The sequence below is a fragment of the Canis lupus genome, chromosome 30 (genome assembly GCF_011100685.1).
Source record: "Canis lupus familiaris isolate Mischka breed German Shepherd chromosome 30, alternate assembly UU_Cfam_GSD_1.0, whole genome shotgun sequence".
NCBI lineage: Eukaryota > Metazoa > Chordata > Mammalia > Carnivora > Canidae > Canis > Canis lupus.
The window spans coordinates 11,145,376-11,168,842 of NC_049251.1; the positions used below are offsets into that span (position 1 = coordinate 11,145,376).

The 23,467-nt window shown below is 36.7% G+C and overlaps 1 protein-coding gene and 1 pseudogene across 5 annotated transcripts in view; one reads left to right on the plus strand and one right to left on the minus strand.

Moving 5' to 3' along the window:
* Nucleotides 1-23,467, minus strand: part of FRMD5 (FERM domain containing 5) — a 310,915-nt gene that overhangs the window by 245,968 nt on the left and 41,480 nt on the right. The window lies entirely within an intron of this gene.
* LOC106558059 lies at nt 16,062-16,583 on the plus strand (annotated as a pseudogene).

A 23,467-nucleotide genomic window follows, 5' to 3' on the forward strand; every position in this document is an offset into this window, starting at 1 on the left:
TTACAACTCTAACTCAAGCAAGCAGAAACCAGCTTGACATAAATCAGTTGTGTTAGCATAGAAAAAAGAATTTCTTTTTAGTGTTATCAATTTTATAGTAACGTCACTGCCAGAAAATACATACATACATACACAAACACAGCTTTGTTTCTTTGGCACAGATGACCTCTACTGACCAAAGGATAAATCCAAACCAGATTGTAGCCTTAGAGCTATCCAAATTTCTTGTCAGAAGTCTAACCAAAAACCCATCTAATGTTTTCAAGGGGATCCCTGGGTGGCTTAGGGGTTTAGCCCTGCCTGTGTCTTTGACTGTGTCTCTCATGAATAAATAAAATCTTTAAAAATAATAACCCTTCAACTGCAATTCACAAAGCCTATAAACCTTACTGTATTGCCAAGACAGAGCTATCTTTTCATTCAAATAAGTATCAAAAAGTAATTATTAACTATCTTGGTGAGGAATCTTTAAAATTACTTAATTAAAAAAAATAACAATTTTAAAAGTATGGTTTTGGGGGGGGGGGTTGTAAGATTTTTATTGATTTATTCATGAGAGACAGAGAGACAGAGAGAGGCAGAGACATAAGCAGAGGGAGAAGCTGGCTCCATGCAGGGAGCCCGATGTGGGACTCAGTCCCGGGACTCCAAGATCACTCCCTGGGCCGAAGGCAGGCACTCAACCGCTAAGCTACCCAGACGTCCCTTAAAAAGTATGTTTTTAGAGAAATTAACAATGAAAAAAATAAGGAAATAAGAGAATTACTAAATAGGACTTAATTCTGACAAGCAAGAAAGAATAGGTTGGTAGTAAAAAAATGACAAAAATCTGCAAAGCCACCTATGTGAAATTCAAATATCTAATGACCAAAAAATATAACTGTGGATGTATTAGGTATACAGTTTAAAGTTTAAGAAAATACCAAAAGTTCTGAGTGGGGTGTCTGGGTAGCTCAGTCGATTAAGCATCCGACTCTTGATTTCCACTCAGGTCATGATCTCAGGATCAAGAGATGGAGTCCCATGTCAGGCTCCATGCTCAGTTGGGAGTCTGCTTGAGATTCTCTGTTTCTTCCTCTGCCCCCTCCCCCTGCTTGCACTCATGCTCTAAATAAATAAATAAACAAAAAATATTTTTAAAGTTGAAGTAGATCAGATACAAGCCAATGTTTAGAGATCATGAAAAAAGTTTTGAGTCCCAGAGGCCTGAAAAAATAAAAATAAAAATTTCAACTGTACAATCAGTTAAAGAAAGAGAAAAGATCTCTAAGCTGGTGTGTATAGACAAGAAACCCCATGAAGCAGCCAAATGTTAAAAGAATGTGTTCAAAACATACAAGTAAAAAAAGCACATGGCCAAAATGAAATATACAAAAGACCAGCAAGGATTTATGTAAAGAATGCCTGGAAGGTCAAAGTCCAAAATGAGCTAAGATTCATGAAGACAATCATGCTCAGAGGACAATAATAAGAGCTCTTCCTAGATGCATAGGAAGTGGGGAAGATAAGGAAAATAAAGGACCATTGTATAAGGCAGAGAAAAAAAGAAGCAGTTTCTGTTTCATCTCTTTATCCAGATTGAAATTCAACTTGACAAGGACAGAAAAACCTTGATTAGAAAGAAATAAAGCAAACAAAAGAAATTCCATGTACAGAGTAAAGGACTACTCAAATTAATTCACTTATTGACACCTATGTCCCAGGTTCTGTTCCAGACCTTGAGCATTTAACAGTGAACAGAATCAAATCTGCGGTTTGATTGCACTTATATTCTAGTGGAGTAAACAGTCAACAAATAAATACAGAATATTCAGTAGTGATAATATTTTGAAGAAAAATAAAGCAGGTAAGAGGACAGAGGGGTACTATTTAGATAATCTGTGAGGGCCTTTCTGAGAAGGCATTTCAGCAGTGACTTGAATGAGGCGGGGATACAAGCCACGGGAGAAAGGCCCTGCAGGTGCAAGCAACAACAAATGCAGGGCAGAATGAGTTGACAGAATGTTTAAGTGAGAAACAGCAAGAGGGGAACTGTGTGTATAGAATGGAGGGAGCAAGGGAAGGAGCAACAAGAAATAAAACTGACTATGGAGGGCCCCACAGGCTTCACACTGCATGAGGTGAAAAGCCTTTGGAGTATTATAGCAAAGTAGACATGTGATTTGACTTGTACGTTCAAAGTATCTCTCCGGCTACTGTGGAAAGGAGATGTTTAGGAATAAGCATGAAAAATAACCAGACAAAGTAGGAGGCCCTTGGAACACCAGGAGAGGGATGATAGTGGCTAAATGAGTTTAAGTCCCCAAGTAAATCTAAACTACATCTCGGAGTACCTAAAAAATGTACAGATGTTATTCACACAACCAATCTCAATCATTTTTCATATCTCACAAAGAACAAGAGTGGTGCCAGAAACCTAGAAATAAGTTTTCCCAGTTTTCACAAATGGAGGAGAAAAGAAGCAGATTCCAGATATTAGGAGTCAAAACAAGACTCCCATGAACAAAACAAGCCCAACTGGTTTTATTTTCTCTAAGAAAGTATCAAGAAAGTATCAACCACTTCCAATTTTTTTATTATTACTTTCTAGTCTTTATTCTTCACATATATAATTTTTCAAAGTTTTAATTATAACAAAGACACATTTTTATTGCATAACTATTTTAGATTCCTTGTATTATAAGCATTACTCTGTGTTGTGACTCTGGCATAATTTTTTAAGTAATTGTAAATTAAAGGGAACAAAAAGGCAAGTTTGTAGATAAGGCATGAAATTTTCAGGATATTTCTGCTAATTTCCTGAACTACAGTTACAATATTACTTAAAATACAAACGTCATATAGGTAAGTTTTGGGTGGCAATGAAGTTATGCCAGGAAAATTATGAAGAAGAACATTTCTTATCAAATGCAACTAACATTTTAATAAAAAAGAATATCAGAAATCTCAGAACACTTTCACAAAGATGACTATTTTTATTCTATAAATTGCAGAAAAGAGCTTTATTTCTTTAGATACATAACTAGCAAACTGGCTGTGATAAGACATAAAAGTAGAAAAGAAGAAGAGTAAGATTTATTTGTAGCTAGCTGGTGTTTTCTATTTTTTGGTCATACAATTCATAGTAGTCTTCAAAGAGGGTAACACTTCATTACTTTCCAGTGGTAGAAAAAGTTGTTACATTTTCCAAATTTTCTTAGCCCAATCAGTTTACATTGGAATCTTAAATATATACTATTTTTTTTCTCCTTGGGGGTAAAACAGATACCATTCTATTTCTGTTTTATAATTCAGACAACATCAGCTTTACAATGTTGATCTAAAAGAAACTATCTAAAATTGAAAAACATAACATAGTGGCAGAGAGTTCTAGATAAGATGGCTTTGTAAGTTCATACTTTGAGTCCACAACCCTCTCCCTACTCCTATACTACCCATGTAAACAGTGATAGATAAAAAAATAAAAAGTAAAATCCTAGCTGCTATATTAGTCAGGATTCAGTTGCAGGTATAAAGATTCTCTAGTGTTTTAAGCACAATCAGATTTAATACTTAGGTGCTAACATTTAGATGCCAATAAAATAGTTGAAAGAGTAGAAGGGGAGGCTCTATGCTAAACCTTAAGGAATGAGTCAGAATCCACAGAGAACTGGCCTGCCAAGGGAGCCACCTCTGCCACCATCAGAAATTTAAAGAAAAAAAAAAAAAATAGAAAGAAAAGAAAGTTAAAGAAGGGCACCTGGGTGGCTCAGTTAGTTAAGCATCTGCCTTTGGCTTAGGTCATGATCTCGGAGTCCCAGGATCAAGCCCCATATCGGGCTCCCTGCTCAACGAGGAGTCTGCTTCTCCCTCTGCCACTCCCTCTGCTTGTGTTCTGTCAAATAAATAAATTAAATCTTTAAAAAAAAAAAAAAAGCAAGTAACTTAAAGAAATAGGGCACTGCTATGCTAAGTGCTGGACAGAATCATAACTCCTTAGCCACATCCAGGAATTAGGTAGCTACCAATGTGATTATTGGTTCTGAATACAATGCCTTAGCTTCTGTTAGACACCAGGAAGTTGTTGCCAGAATTGCTGGCACTAAGGGGACACAGCCCAGGTCTGCAATTTGGGAATCAGAGAGAGCTGCAAACTCTAAGCCACTGGATCTGCTCCAGCAAAACTAATGCCATGTGTATGACACTCTACCCACCCCCTCCCCTGTATTCAGTTCTGAATTGGAGTATCATAAAAGTGAATGTGATTAGTGTAATCTGAACTACATCAGGAACCCTAGATGTAAGGAAGCATAGGTAGTAATTTTTATTTTCCAGTTCATGTAGTAAAAGGAGGAATACTAGAAGGACGTTGAAACAGATGCAGAGTTGGGGCACCTGGATTGCTCAGTTGTTAAGTGTTTGACTTCAGCTCCAGTTGTAGTCTCGGGGTCCTGGGATCGGGACCCATAACAGGCTCACTGCTCACTGGGGAGTCTGCTTGTCCTTCTTCCTATCCTTCTGCCCCTCCCCTTACCTGTGTGTGCTCTCCCTCTCTCTCGTTCTCAAATGAATAGGTGAAAATTCCTTAAGAAAGGAAGAAACAAACAAACAGATGCTGAATTATCTCACAATAATACCCAGGAAGAAAGATAATAAATTATATCAATTCTATTGTTATACATTACTTATAATAAATATTCCCAAGGACTAAAGAATAGAACAAAACACAAAGCAGTGAGTGAGGCTTAATGGGCTCTAAGTATAGGAGCAAACAAAGAAGGCCAAGAATTCAGCTTCTGTAGGTTAATGAGAATTAAAAGTGCTTCACTTATGGCATGCAACTGGAGCCAGCTCATTGCTTAAAACCAGGGAGTGGGCCAAACTCCAATAATGAGACTTAAAAAAGCAGTTTATGTGAAGCCGTACAATAAAAGAGGTAGGAAAGGCCAGAACCCAAGCCAGCCACTTGCTAGCTCAATGGCTGGATGTACATTATCACCATTATCATGAAAATCAGGAATCCTGAATTACCTGTGGAACCAAATGGAAGCAAAATTTTGAGGAAAAGTAGGGTAAGGTGAGATGATAATAACTCTCACTGGAATTAAGCTCTCAAACCAAAATTCCAAAATACATAAAGAAAATTAACACTACAATTGTCAACAAAAGCAACTACAGAGAGATTAATCCACTTAAGACAAAATGGAAATAATGTAACCATCTGAAATTGACCTCAAACTCAATGTTTAGGATCCTCAAAGAGATAAAGAAAGCAAAAACGGCATAAAAACACAGACATTCAAAGTGTAATCTCAGGGCACCTGGGTGGCTTGGTGGGTTAAGCCTCTGGCTCTTGATTTCAGCTCAGGTCATGATCTCAGGGTCCTGAGACAGAGCGGTGGGTTGGGCTCCATACTAGGTGTGGAACGTGCTTAAGATTCTCTCTCCCCCCTCTGCCCCTTTCTCCCTTAAAAAAAAAAATGCAATCTCAGTACCAATCAAGATAAATACAAATAAACCCACACCTGCACATATCATTGTGAAAATGCAGAACATTAAGGTACCATAAAGAAGTATTATCTACCTAAAAAAAGACTGACAGCAGACACTTCATCAGCAATAATAGATGCCTTGAAGATAATGGAGTTATATAACCAAAATGTTAAAAACAAGAGAATTGTCAAGCCAGAATTCAATGCCCAACTAAGCTATCAAAAAGAATGAGACAATAAAGACATTTTTAAGACCCTACAATGACTGAGTTTTCCACTAATAATTTCTCACTAAAGAATTGATGTATCTGGGAACCCTGGGTGGCGCAGCGGTTTAGCGCCTACCTTTGGCCCAGGGCGCGATCCTGGAGACCCGGGATCGAATCTCACGTCGGGCTCCCGGTGCATGGAGCCTGCTTCTCCCTCTGCCTGTGTCTCTGCCCCTCTCTCTCTCTCTCTCTCTCTCTCTCTCTCTCTCTCTCTCTAAATAAATAAATTAATTAAAAATTAAAAAAAAAAAGACTTAAAAAAATAAAGTTTAAAAAAAAAAAAAGAATTGATGTATCTGGGGTGCTGGAGTGGCTCAGATAATTAAGCATCTCACTTTCAGCTCAGGTCATGATCCCAGGTCCTAGGATCGAGCCCCACATCAGGCTCCTGGCTCAGCAGGGAATCTGCTTCTCCCTCTGCCTCTCCCCACTACTCATGCTTGCACTCTCTCACTCTCTCTGTCCCTAATAAGTAAATAAAAAATCTTTTGGAAAAAAAAAAAAAATTGAGGGCAGCCTGAGTGGCTCAGCGGTTTAGCACCGCCTTCAGCCCAGGGCGTGATCCTGGAGACCCAGGATCGAGTCCCATGTCGGGCTCCCTGCATGGAGCCTGCTTCTCCCTCTGCCTGTGTCTGTGCCTCTCTCTCTCTCTCTCTCTCTCTCATGAATAAATAAATAAAATCTTAAAAAAAAAGAATTGATATATCTTAGGAGGTACTTCAGAAAGGAGAGCACAAAGAAACAAGAAAGATATCCTGGTGGTCCCACAATCAGATAAAGTATATTATCAAATGTACCTAATTACAGTTTTTCATAATTGAAAGACAAGTGGTCACATAAATGAAATTAATTCCACTTACATGAAGTGTTCAGAACAGGTGAATCTAAAGAGACAGAAAGTGGTGGTTGCCTAGGACTGGGGAACATCCTTAGGAGGGAAGGGGACAGGGAGTAGGCCAAACAAGAAATCCTAGATACAGTATTGCCTTTAAGGGGAACAAAAGTGTTCTAAAATTAGACTGTGGCAATGGTTGTACAACCCTGTGAATAAAAAACACTGAATTGTACATTTTAAATGGCTGAATTGTAAAATATGTGAATTATATCTTAATGAGATTTTAAAAGTGGAACTGGAAAGGAAGATGTTCACATACAGTAAGATCCTTTTAAACTTTGATAGAAAATTTTGTAGTTATGTGTGAATGCTAAAAACTTAGGAATAACCATTACGAGAACAGAAATGCCATCTATGCTTCTAAAATCAGAGGAACATAAAAGATGATATTCACAATTTTATCAATCTAAATGACAAGAGTAATACAAAAAAAGAAAGAAAATATGCAAGAAAATGGCAAAAATGAGTTCAAGTCTCTATGCGCGTGTGCGCGTGCGCACACACACACACACAATTAAAAGAATGTGTTATCAAGAGTAGGTTAACAAACCCAACTAGAGACACATTTAAAGCAAAATGATCCCAAAAATTTGATAAAAAAATCATGAACAAATATATTTGATAAAAATACTTTTTTATTGCTGGCAAGGCAACATGAACAACAGAATAGAACTTAGGATGTAAGACAAAAATAAGAGCAAAGGATGACATTACCTAATGGCAAAAAGAACGCTGACAAAAAAGATATGATGAACTTATATAATAAATATAGGCTCTCAAATGTATAGGAAGCAAAAACAGATAAAATTAACAGGGAGAAACAAGCAAAACCACAACCATGAGATAGTAAAACTAAAGGGGATTCTAACTCTGATATCTGAGACTGATGATCAAGCAGACAAAAATTCCCTAAAGATACAGCATATTTGAACACAAAAGTAAGTTGATCTCACACACACATACACACACACACACACACACACAGATATAAAACTCTGTACCAAATAGAAAAGAATATACATTGGTTTTAAGCACACATAAGACATTTATAAAAATTTACTGCATATTAGATCTCAGAGGCATCAACCAATTTCTGAGAATAAATCTCATTCCAATCATATTCTTTTAAAACAATGTAAATAATTATAAATAAATAATAAAAAGTAAACAAACAATTCTATGTTTAGAAAATTTAAAATGTACTCAAGGGGATCCCTGGGTGGCTCAGTGGTTTAGTGCCTGCCTTAGGCCCAGGGCGTGATCCTGGAGTCCCGAGATCGAGTCCCACATCGGGCTCCCTGCATGGAGCCTGCTTCTCCCTCTGCCTGTGTCTCTGCCTGTGTGTGTGTGTCTCTCATGAATAATAAAAATCTTAAAAAAAAAAATAAAAAATAAATGTACTCAAAAATGACTCATGGGATAAAAATCAAAATAGAAATTATGAAATAACTAGAACTGAATAACGAAAGTACCATATACCAAAACTAGTAAAAATGCAACTAAAAGGGTAAAGTGGGATAATCAAGAATAAAAGAATGATGTCCACTTCTAGTCAACACTTTTGGAGGTCCCAGAGAGTATAATGGTGTAAGAAAAAATATATAAAGTAAGAAGGAAATATCAAAACATTATCATTATTTGTATGTTATCATTACTCTCATTAGAAATCTAAGAGAATCTACAATTACAATGCAGAGAATTCAGAAAGGTTGCTCAACATAGAATCAACTTACAAATATTGACAGTATTCATATATTCCAGTAGTAACCAACTAGAAAATATAATTTTTAAAAAGAAACCATTTGCAATAGCAATAAACATTATGGGGTAACTGAAAAGAAATCCAATAAATTATATGTAAGACTCTGCTAGAGAAAAACATAAATTGTATTAAAAATTCAAAGGGAGGGATCCCTGGGTGGCGCAGCGGTTTGGCGCCTGCCTTTGGCCCAGGGCGCGATCCTGGAGACCCGGGATCGAATCCCACGTCGGGCTCCCGGTGCATGGAGCCTGCTTCTCCCTCTGCCTGTGTCTCTGCCTCTCTCTCTCCCTCTATATGACTATCATAAATAAATTTTAAAAAAAAATATTAAAAAAAAATTCAAAGGGATGTCTGGGTGGCTCAACGGTTGAGCTCCTGCCTTCAGCCCAGGGCGTGATCCCAGAGTCCCGGGATTGAGTCCCGCATTGGGCTCCCTGAATGTGGAGAGCCTGCTTCTCTCCCTGCCTGTGTCTCCGTGTCTCTCTGTGTCTCTCATGAATAAATAAAATCTTTTAAACAAAACTCAAAGAAGAACTAAATAAAGAGAAATATATTTGTAAATAGGAATACTAGATGGAATAATTGTACCAATTCTCCTCAAATTGCTCCATTAAGAAATCAACACAATTCTGGCAAATACCCTATAGGGAATTTTTGTGAAACTTAACAAGCTCATTCTAAAATTCACACAGAACAGAAAAAAAGAGCCAAGAAAAGCCATGATGATTTTGAATAAAATGGTAAAATAATTAAAATGGTGTGATATTAAGCCCAGGAATAGATAAACAAACCAATGGAACAGAATAGAAAACTCAGACAGTCAAGTGCATCTACAGAAAATTGGTATTAGACAGTGGAGGCATTCCAAATCCAGGCAGGAAACAAACTATTTAATAAAAGGTGCTGGGATAACTGATTATGTACATGGCAAATGAGATCCCCACCATTGAGCCAAATAAAACCGATGGGGGGAAAAACCCTCAATGTGAAAGCAAAACTAGAACTTTCCAATAGAATTATAACATTGTGGTTCCTTTGACCTTCTTCCTGAATACAGTTTCTAGACTCCAAACAATCCTAGTTGTTCTCCTCAAGGGCGCCCTGTACTCAGAACTGAATTCTCTTTGTAATTTGGAAGCTGCAGAATAAGAGTGGGAGCATCACTTTCTTGGTATTGTTATTGGACTTCTGGTAACACAGCCTACCTAAGACCACACTAGCTTTATTTCTGCACTAAAAAATATGACTGATGAACACTGTACTCACCATCTATTAAACCTCATAAAATCATTTTTTATGTGTGCTACGCTTCAGCCAAGTCCCTCACACTTGGGGCCCATTTGTATAGGGGTTTTTTCCCCCCCTTCATGTATAAAGCCTTATCCTTACAACTATTTAATGCCATCATTAAACTAGACCAGTTGTCTTTGTCTGTGGTGACCTCTTCAATATCCTCCTATGTCATCAAATGTACTCATTATCCCTTCCCACACTAGGGCATTCACAAAATCAATAAATATGCCTTCTACAGAAGACTTCATCCAAGAATTGAAAAAAAAAAAAAAAACAATGTTGACCAGGAAGTTCTGAACAGAACCCTAAAGGTATAACAGAAAATTTCCTGCATTAATACTAATCCAATTAACTGTATTAGCAATTAGTTCATATTTTTCCTCCTGACCTTCAAAATTACTCTGACATGTGGTCAATTGTCTACTGAGTTTTGACTAAGCTTTGCTTATTGTATTTCCATGATCAATCTACTAAACCTGTCAAGAAATAAAGTAAGTCTCACATAACTTTGTTTTAGTGAACCCACAGTGGTAGAATCAAATAACTTGGGCTTCTTCTCTTAGATGGTCACAAACATTTATTAATAATTTTAAAGTATTTTAGAAATTAATAAAAATTACAAATGAAATGAAATTTATGAGGACTCCATACATTTGTAGCATAATTATTTCATCTCTGTAGGGGACATCTAATTCTGAAAAAAATTCATCTCCATAAAGTGTAGGCCAGAAAATTTCTTTAAAATCTATCATTCACAGAACAGAGCTGGTAACTGCAAGAAATGCCCCCCCCACCTTGATAAATGTAAAAGGATAACTTGTGTTAATAAGAATTATTAGACTGTTTAAATTAGGAGCAGTACAGGGAGACAAGTGGGCGAATTCTGTACTCCCTCCTATGAGGAGGGTAAACAGTGTGTTCCAAATCAGACAGAGTTAGAAAACTCAGCTCCAAGATAACAGGGGTGCCCCGCCTGAACACAAAGAATGTACCACACACAGTGCAACCCAAACAATGAAGCTGGAGATTAGAAAATATTCCGCCATCCTCATACATCCAGCTTTGAAACTCTTCCTCATTTGATCCTCCTGTTCAATTCCCACATAACCATCTCAGAAATTTACTTCCATCTAGCTTTCTTATTGTCCCACAAACACCGAGTGTTCACTCTGAGACTGAAAAATCAGCTATCTATAAAGATTGTATAATCAGAGATGGACACCTGGCCAAGAATTTTCACTAGTCACAAAGGACCATGAGCTAGATTAAGTATAAGGCACCTTTCCAAGTGTTCCATTAATAAGATATTAGACAATAAGCAAGACATAATTATTAGAGATATTATTAGAAGATTATTAACTGCAAAAAACAATTCCAGAGAAAAAGAAACATAATTCCCAACAAACTATACTAGAGAGATCAGACTGCAATACTGGATAGTAGATGATTTTATCTTTGCCTGAAGCTCTTTTTCTTGATCATAAATGAGAAATGGAAATACAGAACTCCTAAAATATAAAATATATAGCTAGCTGCTATGCATGACTATGAAAGTTCTCCAGAGCATATTAGTTTCGAATACAGTAGACATTCAATAATTGATTTTGTCTGTTTCTCTGTAACCAGTTCCTTTCCACCACCAGCTAAACAAACACAACTGAATCATTTCGATGTTATGATTACCATTAAATACCTATTAGAGATACCAGTAGAATCTGAGAGCTGAAAGATAATCTAGAGGTTCACCTAATCTTTACAGAGGAAAAGAGAGACCCAAAGAGTTCAAGCCCAAAGTCTCAATGTTTACGTAGTAGTTAAGTGCAACTAGAACCCAATCATGCAGCTCCACTTTCACAGGCATAATCTTGGTTTACCAGAGTCTCACTCTTCTGGTAGGATATTATTTTTCATCCTGTTTAAACATAATTGACCATCAGACACTGCAATGACATTTCACAAAAGCCTTACAACTCTAGGTAGGTGCAGAATACATTGAGTTCCTATAAACATAGTGTTTTGAAACTGGAGAAGTCTTTAGAGACTGTTTCTCCCTATCTGCCTCTTACATATGAGCAAACAGAGGTTAAGCTGTTGGCACAAGTTCACAATGTGAAGCGCAAAGTCAAAAGTAAGAACTGGAAAAAAAAAAAAAAGAGAGAGAGAGAGAGAGAGAGAATTGGCTGTCCTGATTCCCAGGCCAGTGTTCTACACATTTCATTACAGGGCTTCTCTTTCCCTTTTTTCTTTAAAAAAAAGAAAAGAAAAAGAAAAAAAGCAGGCTTCTAATTAAGAACAAGAATTTTTTACGGTGAGGCTATTGGCTATCTCTGAAACACAATAAGGCGAAGCACAAATGAGGTATGCCTGTATTATTTTTATCAACATGTATTAATTTCTTTCCCACTTAAAACACCTATCAAAAGGAAATTTGTAAATAAGGCCCACTCGGCCTTTGATTCTACTAACCTGGGAGCTGACTGCTTCCTATCTCTAACCCACTAGACATGGACAGTGGTTAGGGCCCAGACACAGGACAGAAAAAAACCTGGCAATGATTCAGTGAGCATAGCAAGAAATGTGCTTAGGAGTGTTCACCCACTGGACTTCACATGATGCAACGCTTTAAACTACAGAGTGTCTTGGGCCCAGAGGACTTTGTGGCTTGTGGGACTCTAAAGGATGCCAGATTGTAACAACTTCTCTTTGCAGAGACTTCCTGAGTTAAATGGTTTCTGAGGTCTAGCATGAAAACCCAGCCACCATTTATTGCCTATCTATTTCAAACACATCTTCCCATAAGCAACAGACATTTGGATGCTTGCACAATTCATAAATATGCCATTGATATTTTTAAGACAGTCTATTCATTTTCACCAAATTCCTTCTCAAAGGGAGAATTTGCAACAGAGTGAGTCAAGTCTATATGACATCCACACCTTCTAAACTATGAGAAGACTGAGGAAGTCCCTGCTTGTTCCCTACTGTGGCAGGCCACAAAGAAAACTGGTTTTTAGTTGCAGCATTGGTACGAGAGTCAGGAGAGAAAAGACTTCTGGTCGAAATCTCACCAGAATCACACCATCACAGACTTATTATTGAATTTGTTCTGATAAATTGTTCTGAAGGTGGAAAGCTCTTACTCTTCTCAGTTTACTAAGATTTAAAATTAAAATTTCTGGAGTAGAATCCCAGGAGGATATATAAACTGCAGCAGTCCACTCCCCTATTTCTGCTGCCTCACCACTGATTCTGTTTGACAGACCTACCATAAAGGCCTCCCGCAAACATTTGTCCTGAGGACCTCATGCTCCAGGCCATCAGAGAGCTGGCAGATTGCAAGGCTGTACAGAACTGAATGCACCTGCTACTCACCATAGGCCAAAGTGGGAATGGGAAACCATCATCTGTTATGGCACTATCAACTTAGTGCAGCATTAACACTTAACTCCCTCAAGTCCAGCATCTCTTTAAAATCACTGTTCCACTTCATGTATTACTTTTCAGTATTGTACTTCTTGAACACATGTTTGATAAATGAAGTGCTCTTATATCAGTAAAACTACCAGGGATTAATTGCCGGTGTTTGTAAGAGATTTTAGGGGTTTTGGTTCTTAGAGTAAGGTTTGGCAGAAACAGGTAAATGGAAACTTAGATGAAATTTATACTTCAGAAAAAATGGATTTGGTGTAAAATCCATTTCAGTGTAAAAGCTGACCAGGACTCCAACTCTAAGTAATCCAGCCTTAGACGTTGCTACTGAGAGTCTGGAAAATGTTAGCTATTTCTTTTGATTCAATTCTGATTGCACACTAGAAGTTCAATTATGTTTAATAAGCAGCAGGGACACATGGTTACCAAGGATAATTCTGCTAAACTGAATGAGAAAGTTCAAGATTTAACACATGTAACTTAGTGAGCACATTTAGTCGCTAATAAAATATAATCAGCCCCTTGTCTTTCATTTAATCATCTTTATTAGAAGAAAAAATACATCATACTAAAGGAGTTTACCATATGGAAATGGGGACTTAAAATGCAATACTCTATTACCATGGAGAAAATTAATGCATTATTGTTTTTCAAAGTGGGAATCAAATTGAACTTTCACTTTGATGTGAACTTAAGTTGAATTTTGTCTTCTAACATGACTTACAAAACAGGTGTTAAGAATAGACCAATCCATACATTACACAAGTTTTTTATTTTCCCTAATTACTATGTTATTTATCTACTTACCTGTTTGGTTACTAAGAGAACAGAAGTTTTTTCTTTGGGATTAATTTGGATTTCAATCCTACCCAATAGTGTAAAAGAGTATTTATGATTTATAATCAGAGCATATTTGTAAGATGCTTCTGAGTGAAAATTGCTTAATGTATACTGCTAATTACATTTTAGTGAACTATTTTCATTGCAAAACAGGTAACACTTTATGGATGAAGCCTTTATTGCAACCACTAGATAATCTCTTTTCTATTTGGCCTGCAAATTCATGTTCTGGTGCACTGTAGAAAGTGCCTATACAAAACAAATTCTATATAGCTATCATCATCTTAAAAGATGAAGAGTCTGAATCCTTTATAGAAAGATTTTGGAAATCACACAGCTCTCTCCTATTGTTTTAAAAGGCTGTTTCTTAGGTCTTCTGGACTCATAAAAATCTCATTTGCCCTCTATCCCTTTCAAAGAAGATATTAACACATAGCATTGACCACAGTTCCTTCAACAATGAAATGCAAATTGAAAAATCTTCTGTGAAATGAGAATCCAATACTAAATACTTATAAGTCACTGATTCCTAGCTCACACCTTTCTTCTCCTCACATCACACTGAAGAACATGACCACTCAGAAATCTTTCTCAAAATGTGCTCCTCGGAACACTGGTATTCCACAAAAATATGTGTTCAATGAACAACATGTTAGCAATATTTATTTTAAAATTTATTTTAAATATATGACTAAGAAAAACACTATACACCTTTACAGAGTTATTACTGTCCGTGAATCTTTAAGAAACAATTCACAATCCCCAGAGAAATAAAAACCTATCTTGACACGCAAAAAGTTGTACACAAATATTCATAGCAGCATTACTCATAGTAGCCAAAAGGTGGAAACAACCTAAATGCCCATCAACCGATAAGTGTGTAAATAAAATGCGGTATGTCCATACAATGGAATATTATTCAGCCATAAAAAGATAAAGTCCTGAAATATGGATGAATCTTGAAAAGATTATGTTAAGTGAAAGAAAGATCTCATATTGTACAATTCCATTTATATGAAATGTCTAGAATAGGTAGATCTATAGAAATAGAAGTAGATTAGTGGTTGCCAAGGGTTTGGAGTAGGTGGAGAACTGAAGGAGGGGGTGTGTGATGACAGCTAAAGAGTGCAAGATTTCTTTCTGGCACAAAGAAAACATTGTAAAATTGATCTGGTGATGGATGTACACCTCTGAATATATCAAAAGCCACTTAATTAGGGGTGCCTGGATGATTCAGATGGTTGAACATTCAATTCCTGATTTTGGTTCAGGTCATGATCTCAGGGTCAAGATATCAAGGCCCACATGGGGCTCCATATTCAGCACACAGTCGGCTTGAGATTCTCTCCTGTCCTTCTGCCCCTCCCCCTGACTCATGCATATTCTTTCTCTCTAAAATAAATAAATAAATTTTTAAATAATTTTTTAAAAGCCACTTAATTGTACAGCTATCTTTGAGAAAGAATAGGCACTAGAACAGATACTTCACTTTTTAAAAATCCCCCAAAAATCAAACATATGAAAAGATGCTCAACTTTATTAAGCATTAGAGAAGATCAAAGTAACCACAAAACAAAATACCATCATACACAAGCAGACTGACTAAAATTAAAAAGATAGATAACAACATGTGTTGGCAAGGTGTAGTATAGTGTACATACACCATACATATACCATGAGAAGCACTGAAGTCATACAGGCTCTTTAGAAAGCTATTTGGTAGTAGCTATTCAAGTTGAATAGAAATATATTGTAGGCCCTGGCAATTCCACTACTAGATAGGTTATAAATATATAGATAACTATATATATGCACATACATATATACACATATACATATTATATATATATAATATAGGCACATGAAAAACCTATTATAAGAATATCCACATTATTAAGGCTATTATTTATAATAGCCCTCAACTAAGAAAACCCCAGAAGTCCATTAAAAAACAAAATGGATTTGGAATTATGGTATACTTACATAGTGGACTACCACATGGTAATAGAGATGAACTATTGATACACTCAACGACATGGATAAATTGGACTAATGCTATGCTGAGGGGATAAAAATTGACACAAAAGAATACATATTCAGCGGAACCACCATCTTCCAGTAATTCGTCAAAATGACCAACACAAAGGGAAAGAGGAGAGGTACCCGCTATATGTTCTCTAGGCCTTTTAGAAAACATGGAGTTGTTCCTTTGGCCACATACATGCGAATCTATAAGAAAGGTGATATTGCGGACATCAAGGGAATGGGCACTGTTCAAAAAGGAATGCCCCACAAATGTTAGCATGGCAAAACTGGAAGAGTCTACAATGTTACTCAGCATGCTGTTGGCATTGTTGTAAACAAACAAGTTAAGGGCAAGATTCTTGCCAAGAGAATTAATGTCAGCACTGAGTGTATTAAACACTCAAAGAGCCGAGATAGCTTCCTGAAGCGTGTGAAGGAATATGATCAGAAAAAGAAGGAAGCCAAAGAGAAAGGTACGTGGGTCCAACTGAAGTGCCAGCCTGCCCCACCCAGAGAAGCACACTTTGTGAGAACCAATGGAAAGGAGCCTGAACTGCTGGAACCCATTCCCTATAAATTCATGGCATGATAACTGTAAAGAAAATAAAAGACCTCAGGATTGTAAAAAAAAAAAAAAAAAAAAAAAAGAATACATATTCAAATAAGGCAAAAGTAATCTGTGTCGTTACAAATTAGGATAGTAATTAGCTTTGGGTAGGAAAACAGGTAGTGCTGAGGAAGAGGGATGAGTCATGAGGGAGCTTCTGGGAGCGCTGGTAGTATTTTATTTCTTGATCCAGATGCTAGTTACAAGGATATATTTATTTTGTGATATCTAGCTGCATACTTGTGTGTCTTTTGATAAACTTTTAAACTAGAGTATTAAAAATGTATATTTTTAAGGAGTGAAAAAATAAAAATACTGCATAATAGCACAGTACTTGACAATGTCAAGAAAATTTGATCTGTCATTTACCCAGAGTATTTACACACAGTTACACAGAACATGCATTGCCAATTCAATACCTGTTGGTCTATGTTATGAATACTGTCATTTTATTTCAACATATTTGTGATATTTTATTATATGAAATATTGATACCATTCTTAATTGTGGTGAATTATGGCTAGTTCACAATCTATGCATAACCCAAACAAGCAAAAAGCCAGACCCCTTCAATGTGAAAATACTACTCATAGCACTTGGTCCCTAAAAAAATCAGAGGATGAGCTGTCCAACATGAAACAATTTATAATTTTCAGAGCTGTCTAGTTCAAGAGCAGATTTTTGCAACTCTGCAGTTCACGTTCTTCCTTTTGTTTCAAAAAGCCTTTCTGAAATAGGCTTATGCTGCAACAAAATAAACAGATTTGATGCTACATCTGCTATGAGGATAGGACTGAGCGACCAGGTTCCGAACAGTAAACAGTGGTTATGTACAAAATACAAAAACATTGTTTTCATTTTTAATGTTTGTTTCTCTGCTGTATTTGACAACCAAAAAAAATCTATTTAAAACATTTTTATCTTGCATTTTTTTAAGATTTTATTTACTTATTTGAATGAGAGAGATCACAGAGGGAGAGGGAGAAGCAGACTCCTCGCTGAGCAGAGAGCCCAACTGGAGGCTAAATCCCAGGGTCCCAAGATCATGACCTGAGCTGAAGGCAGATACTCAACTGACTGACCCACCCATGTGCCCTAATCTTGCATTTTTAAATTCTTTTTGTTCTTAAATTTTTTACTTATGGATTAAGACCCTACTTTTTAAAAAAGGCAAAAGATTCAAATTCTGATCATTTCTCTGTAAAACTGTTTTTGCTCCATTTTAATCCATGAACTAATTATGCATCTCATGTATTTCATTTTTTATACTTTAAAATATTCTATGGTCAATACTTTTGGGAAACTATGACCTAGAATTATCTTCTCAATTTCAAAATATCCCTAAACCTGAATCCATGATCACTACCTTCTATGGTCTCACAAGGTAAAAAGATGTTTATTCATTAATTTAATCCCTTTTTTTTTTTTTTTTTTTTTTTAGTAACCCTTTGCTAGTTGCAGAAAGGAGTACAATGAAATATGCAGGAAGTTCTCCAGAGAAAAGGAGGGGAGTAAAAGTTGGTAGCTACGACCAACATAGATTCATAAACGGAGAACCATTGAAGCAAGGATAAAAGTGGTAAGCATACTGAAAAAAACTGTTTCATCTCAATGGCTATATGTCAGTCAACTACATGCCCATTTGCAAAGTAAATAAAGTATTTGTAGTAGCTTTTAGAATTCCCAACCTTCCTTAAAATATGTGAGTTTAAGGTTTGAGGTTTACACATTTGACTTATACATATGTTTCCAGTAACATATAATACATGAAAATTGAGGAATACCTCAACTTTTGTACAACCCAGGTAGGCTGCTGCTTCTGAAACTAAATCCCACTTTTCTCTGCCATTTAGAAGTATGAAAACGGGATTTGACATACAATTTGACTTATACCCACTATCAAGTTGGTACTATCATAAACAATGGGAATACATCTTTTAAACCAACCACCCTAGATACACAAGACACTAGTTCCAATGGTTGCTTCTAAGAGGACAAGCTGGTAGACTGGACATGAGTGATGAGATAGATCAACTTTTCATTCTGTATCTTTTTGTTCTGCTGTTAAAACTTAGAAGTCAAACTTCTCAAAAAGTGTCATCATGATTACATCTTCTACATCATGTTAAACACACACAACTTTTGCACACATTAATTCTTCTCATGGAGAGCTGAAATCCAAATCCCCTCAGATGTTTCATTCCTATATCTTTAGACCACATCTCCTGTCTTCAGAAGCCCACAACCTTGACCTCTTAAAAAGTGTAGTTTATGTCAACACTTACTCATTTAAAGGATCCAAAGTATACCTCAAAATTTTTCCCTGCCAGCCAAATATCCAAGAATAATCCATAAGCATCAGTATAGGACATGTTCTGTATTTGTGATGCACAAGTTTCTCTCATATTAAGGGCTAAAGCTTTCAAAATTACTCCCTTTAAATAACTAGATTATTTTGATTACATGAAAGGCCTAATAGATGTTTAAGTTATTAGTATCACCAAAGTACCCTTGCAAGCAGCAGTGCTTACAGGCTTGCTTTATTGAAAAGCATTTTCCTCTAAGTTATACATACTTTGAGACAAATTAATTGACAAAACAACATTCGTTTTGATCAGAAAATACAGAGGAAAGAAGAAAGAAAGAAAAAGAAAGAAAGAAAGAAAGAAAGAAAGAAAGAAAGAAAGAAAGAAAGAAAGAAAAGAAAAGAAAAGAAAGAAAATACAGAACATCCTTAAAGTAAATGCTTTTGCTAAGCATTCTAGAAAAAAAAAAAATAGTTTAACATCCTTCTTTCAAGTTGCTACTTAGATTTTAAATGACATATTTGGGGAGCAAAAAGACTTTCAGTTACATTAATACTCAATGTGATTCTAAACTACCAGATGATTCAAGACTAAAATCTTAGAGGCAGGCAACTTCAAACAATTTGGTTGTTTTATCAGCATTTAAAGATTAAAAAAAAAATCTAAGTAACAGGATGACTTTAAAAAGTCCTAATCAGGTACACCACACTCCAAGCTACTACTTTTTCAAGGAGATGAAACAGAAATTTCTAAATGTGTTGGTGAAAAACAATTACTGCTACATCATTTATATCATAAATTGTAAATCCAAAATACCACTAGCTCCGCAATATGCAAATGTACAATCTAATTCCACTTTGAATTACTCTCACTTCCTTTCTTTACTAGACTCCAAATAGGAAAGAAAATGAAGGAATATAATCCAGGAGTTGAAAGAAAAAGAAAATGCAGGAACTTCAACCAGATCTGCATGACTCATGTTGTGTCAGTTGCAAATTTCTGATTCCAAGCCTTTAAAAAAAGAAACTTCAAGGACCCTTCAAATTATGTTCAAGTCATATGTCTGATTAGACAATTGAATCACTTTAATGTAATGCTTTTTTTTTTTCTTGATTCAGATCTCTTCTCTTGCTGCCACAAATATGTTTGTTCAGTGTAAATGGAGTGATGAAGATTGACCTTTCCAGTTGAGCAGCTGGCTGAACAGGATTTTAAATGGTGTGCTTAGGATTTTAGTTCACTCAATTTAAGGCAAAAGGAAGTGAAAGAAACGTTTATGGATGATAGACCGCCATACCTAATTTTTATTCTAGGAATTGTAAAGCTTCTATCCCACCCCTGTTGACAAATTCAGCATCCCACATGAGGGTGAAGTGTAACCAGAAGTGAAACACTGAACCACTATTGTGTGAAGTTAGGGGCTCCAAAAACAACTTAGTAGCAGCTCTGTCTTTTAAAAACTATCCCCATCTTTTTTCCTGTTCTCAGGGAGAAAAAAGTTTTAACAGAAGAGGAAAAAAATTGCTGTGCCTTTAAGTTCCGTCTAGTACCTTGATTTATTCCAATGCCTTTTCCCTGATTTTCCATTCAATAGCACTGAAATAATACTTTATTTCTTTTGTAACCTGACAAAGCAGTCTTGAAAACTCACTATTCTGGATATTTAAGACCACACACTTTCAGCATTTTGCTAAATTTTTACTCTTTCTGATCTTTGTCCCTCTCGCTTACTGTACACTCCTAACTCAGCTCATCACTACTAAAGTCATATATATAGGCAACTATGTGCAACTACCCGAGAAATTACATACTCAAAGCAGTCCTCAAAAACAAAATTCCATAAATATCTAATGGAAAGGGGAAAGAGCCTATATTTATGAAATTTCTTTTAGACCTGCTACCTGATTTTCAGTCAATGCTAGCACATGAGCAAGTACTAATTTGCATAGCTGATAGGAAGCTGAATCCAATCATTTATTCACAGCAGGTACAGTGCTAGAAGCTAAGGATGCAGAGATAAAAGACTCAGACCGTTCATTCAAAGACTTCAAAGTCTAGTGGGAGAAAGCCACATAAACCTACAATCATAACATCATAGATGCATCATGATAGGAATACATCCAGGGTAGCATGGGAGAACAAAAAAAAAAACAAAACAAAACACTTAACTCAAGTTTAGAATAATCAGGGAAAGTTCCACAGACTCAAATGCCAAGATGGCATTAGAATCAAGTCTGGAGAGATCCTTAGGAGGAACAGGGGTGGGAGTGTGGGGGCAGGGCATTCCATTCAGAGAGAAGCTGTATGTAAAAAAACACAGATGTTTGGTTTGAGATAATGAAAGGTTCTGAAAATAAAGAGCGGTGCTAGTTACACAACATTATGAATATGCTTAATGCCACTGAATTGTACACTTTACTTTTGACCTTTTTTTTTTTTGAGAGTAAGCAAGCAAATGGCGGGCGGGGAGGAGAGAGAGAACCCCAAGCAGACTCTATGCCCAGCACAGAGCCCCAAGAGGGGCTCAATCTCACGACCTTGAGATCCTGACCTGAGCCAAAATCAAGAGTGGGACACCCAACTGACTGAGCCACTCAGATGCCCAAGTTATATGCTTTAAAGTGGTCAATTTTATGTAATATATATTTTGCCACAAGAAAAAAAGGCCACAGATGTGTGGCAGAATAGAAACATCAGATAAGGTACCTAGAAGGAAGACTGCATGACAGGAGAAAGAATGGAGATATACCACGGCTAGACCATAAAAGACTATGTATTCCATGCTTACAGAGTATGAAGGCTAATCAGAGGGAAAGAAGGACTGGAAGCTTCAGGAAGGATTAGGAGGTTATACATATAACCCAGCTGAAAAATTCAAGTCTGAATTCTGAGAGGCAGTGGAACCAAAAGGGATGAATATATTTCCAAGATAGCAAGACAGAAGAATACAAAGGACTGGGAGGCCAAATATGAAGGAACAGGAGGAGTCTCGAAAGCCTCTCAGCTTTCTGGCCTGAGCAGTGAGTGAGGCAGATCATGGTGCCATCCATCTAGAGTGAAATCAAAGGAAGCCTCAGGTTAGATTGGGGAACATGGCAACTTCTTTAATCTGCCAGGTTTGAACCCTTGTAAATAAAGGATGAAGACCAGCAGTTAGAGAAGTGTAGGACTTCGGCAGTCAGTCTATGGATTTTATGCTTGCTTCAAAGCCCAAGTAGCAAAGGATGGCCCAGATATAAGGAGGAAGCCATTTTTTCCCACCTCTAAATAGAGCCCACCACCACTCTGTCAACCCAAAATTAAGGACTTTGATGGACTCAGGAGGCAGCTTCTCTGGCAAGACGCTGAGGTTGTCTACAGTAGCTTCAGTGAAGCTCATCAAGTACACCATCTCTCAATAAAAGTAAGCCAAAGATGAATAACATGGCTGGCACTTCATGGTAGCCATTGCTGATATTTAGGTCCCTCAGAAGTAACTGGGGAAGTTTCATAGAATGGACCCAAATTTGATAGGTTGGAAGGGGATGATCAGTATGAGTTATTATCATTTGGAAAATGTAAAGAGGACCTATTTTATTTTCCTATGCTACTAAGGCCTGGAGATTACCAGGTAAACATTCCAGCAAAAGTGATACCCTGTTATTCACTGACCATTCTGTAGATGACTTTTTGATGTTTAACAACATGGTGAGCATCTTCTTATGTCATAACATTCTTCTATAACTTCATGTTTAAAGCAGAAAAGTATCTGCCAAAAACAACAAAAAATAAAGTGGGATAGTATCTGATTATATACTATAATTTATTATGCATATCCCCTATTGTTGGACATTTTGGTTTGAATGAAGCTTTTCAAACTAATTTCTGTCACTCGCTAATCATATTTTTATGAGACCTAAGAATATATCTAAGCATTTTATTTGAAGGTTCCTTGTCCATAAAATTCCCTTTATATTTTTTGTGCGGTTTTTTAAAAGATTTTATTTATTTATTCATGAGAGACACGGGGTGGGGGTGCACAGACACAGGCAGAGGGAGAAGCAGGCTCCATGCAGGGAGCCCAATGTGGGACTCGATCCCAGGTCTCCAGGATCAGGCCGTGGGCTGAAGGCAGCACTAAGCCGCTGAGCCACCTGGGCTGCCCTATATTTTTGTTTTAACTTTTTAAAAAACACCTATATAACCAGCTAAAAGAAGGCATAGCAACTTAGTGGCCCTGATTGTTTTAGTGTTTTGTGTTTTTTTTTTTTTTAAGAAAGTAAATTGTTGTTGGGGGTGCATTAATTTTATCAAGCCACTAGTGTGCCATATTGTACAATGAAAGAGGCAGGTAATTCACTAAATGACACCCTGGTGGTGGCACAAAAGAATAAATGCATCTCCAGTAAGTGAACCATGTGCTCTCTGTCAGCAGGATCAAGTGTATTATTTTATATCTCCTTTCCCATCCATGGATGCTTACTGGTCTCTCTCCAAGTCAGTAATAAAAGTAGGTAAAGAAGCCTCTATCTGTGCTCATGCTATTCCTTCTACCTATAATATCCCTCAGCTCCTCCAATTTCTGTGCCCA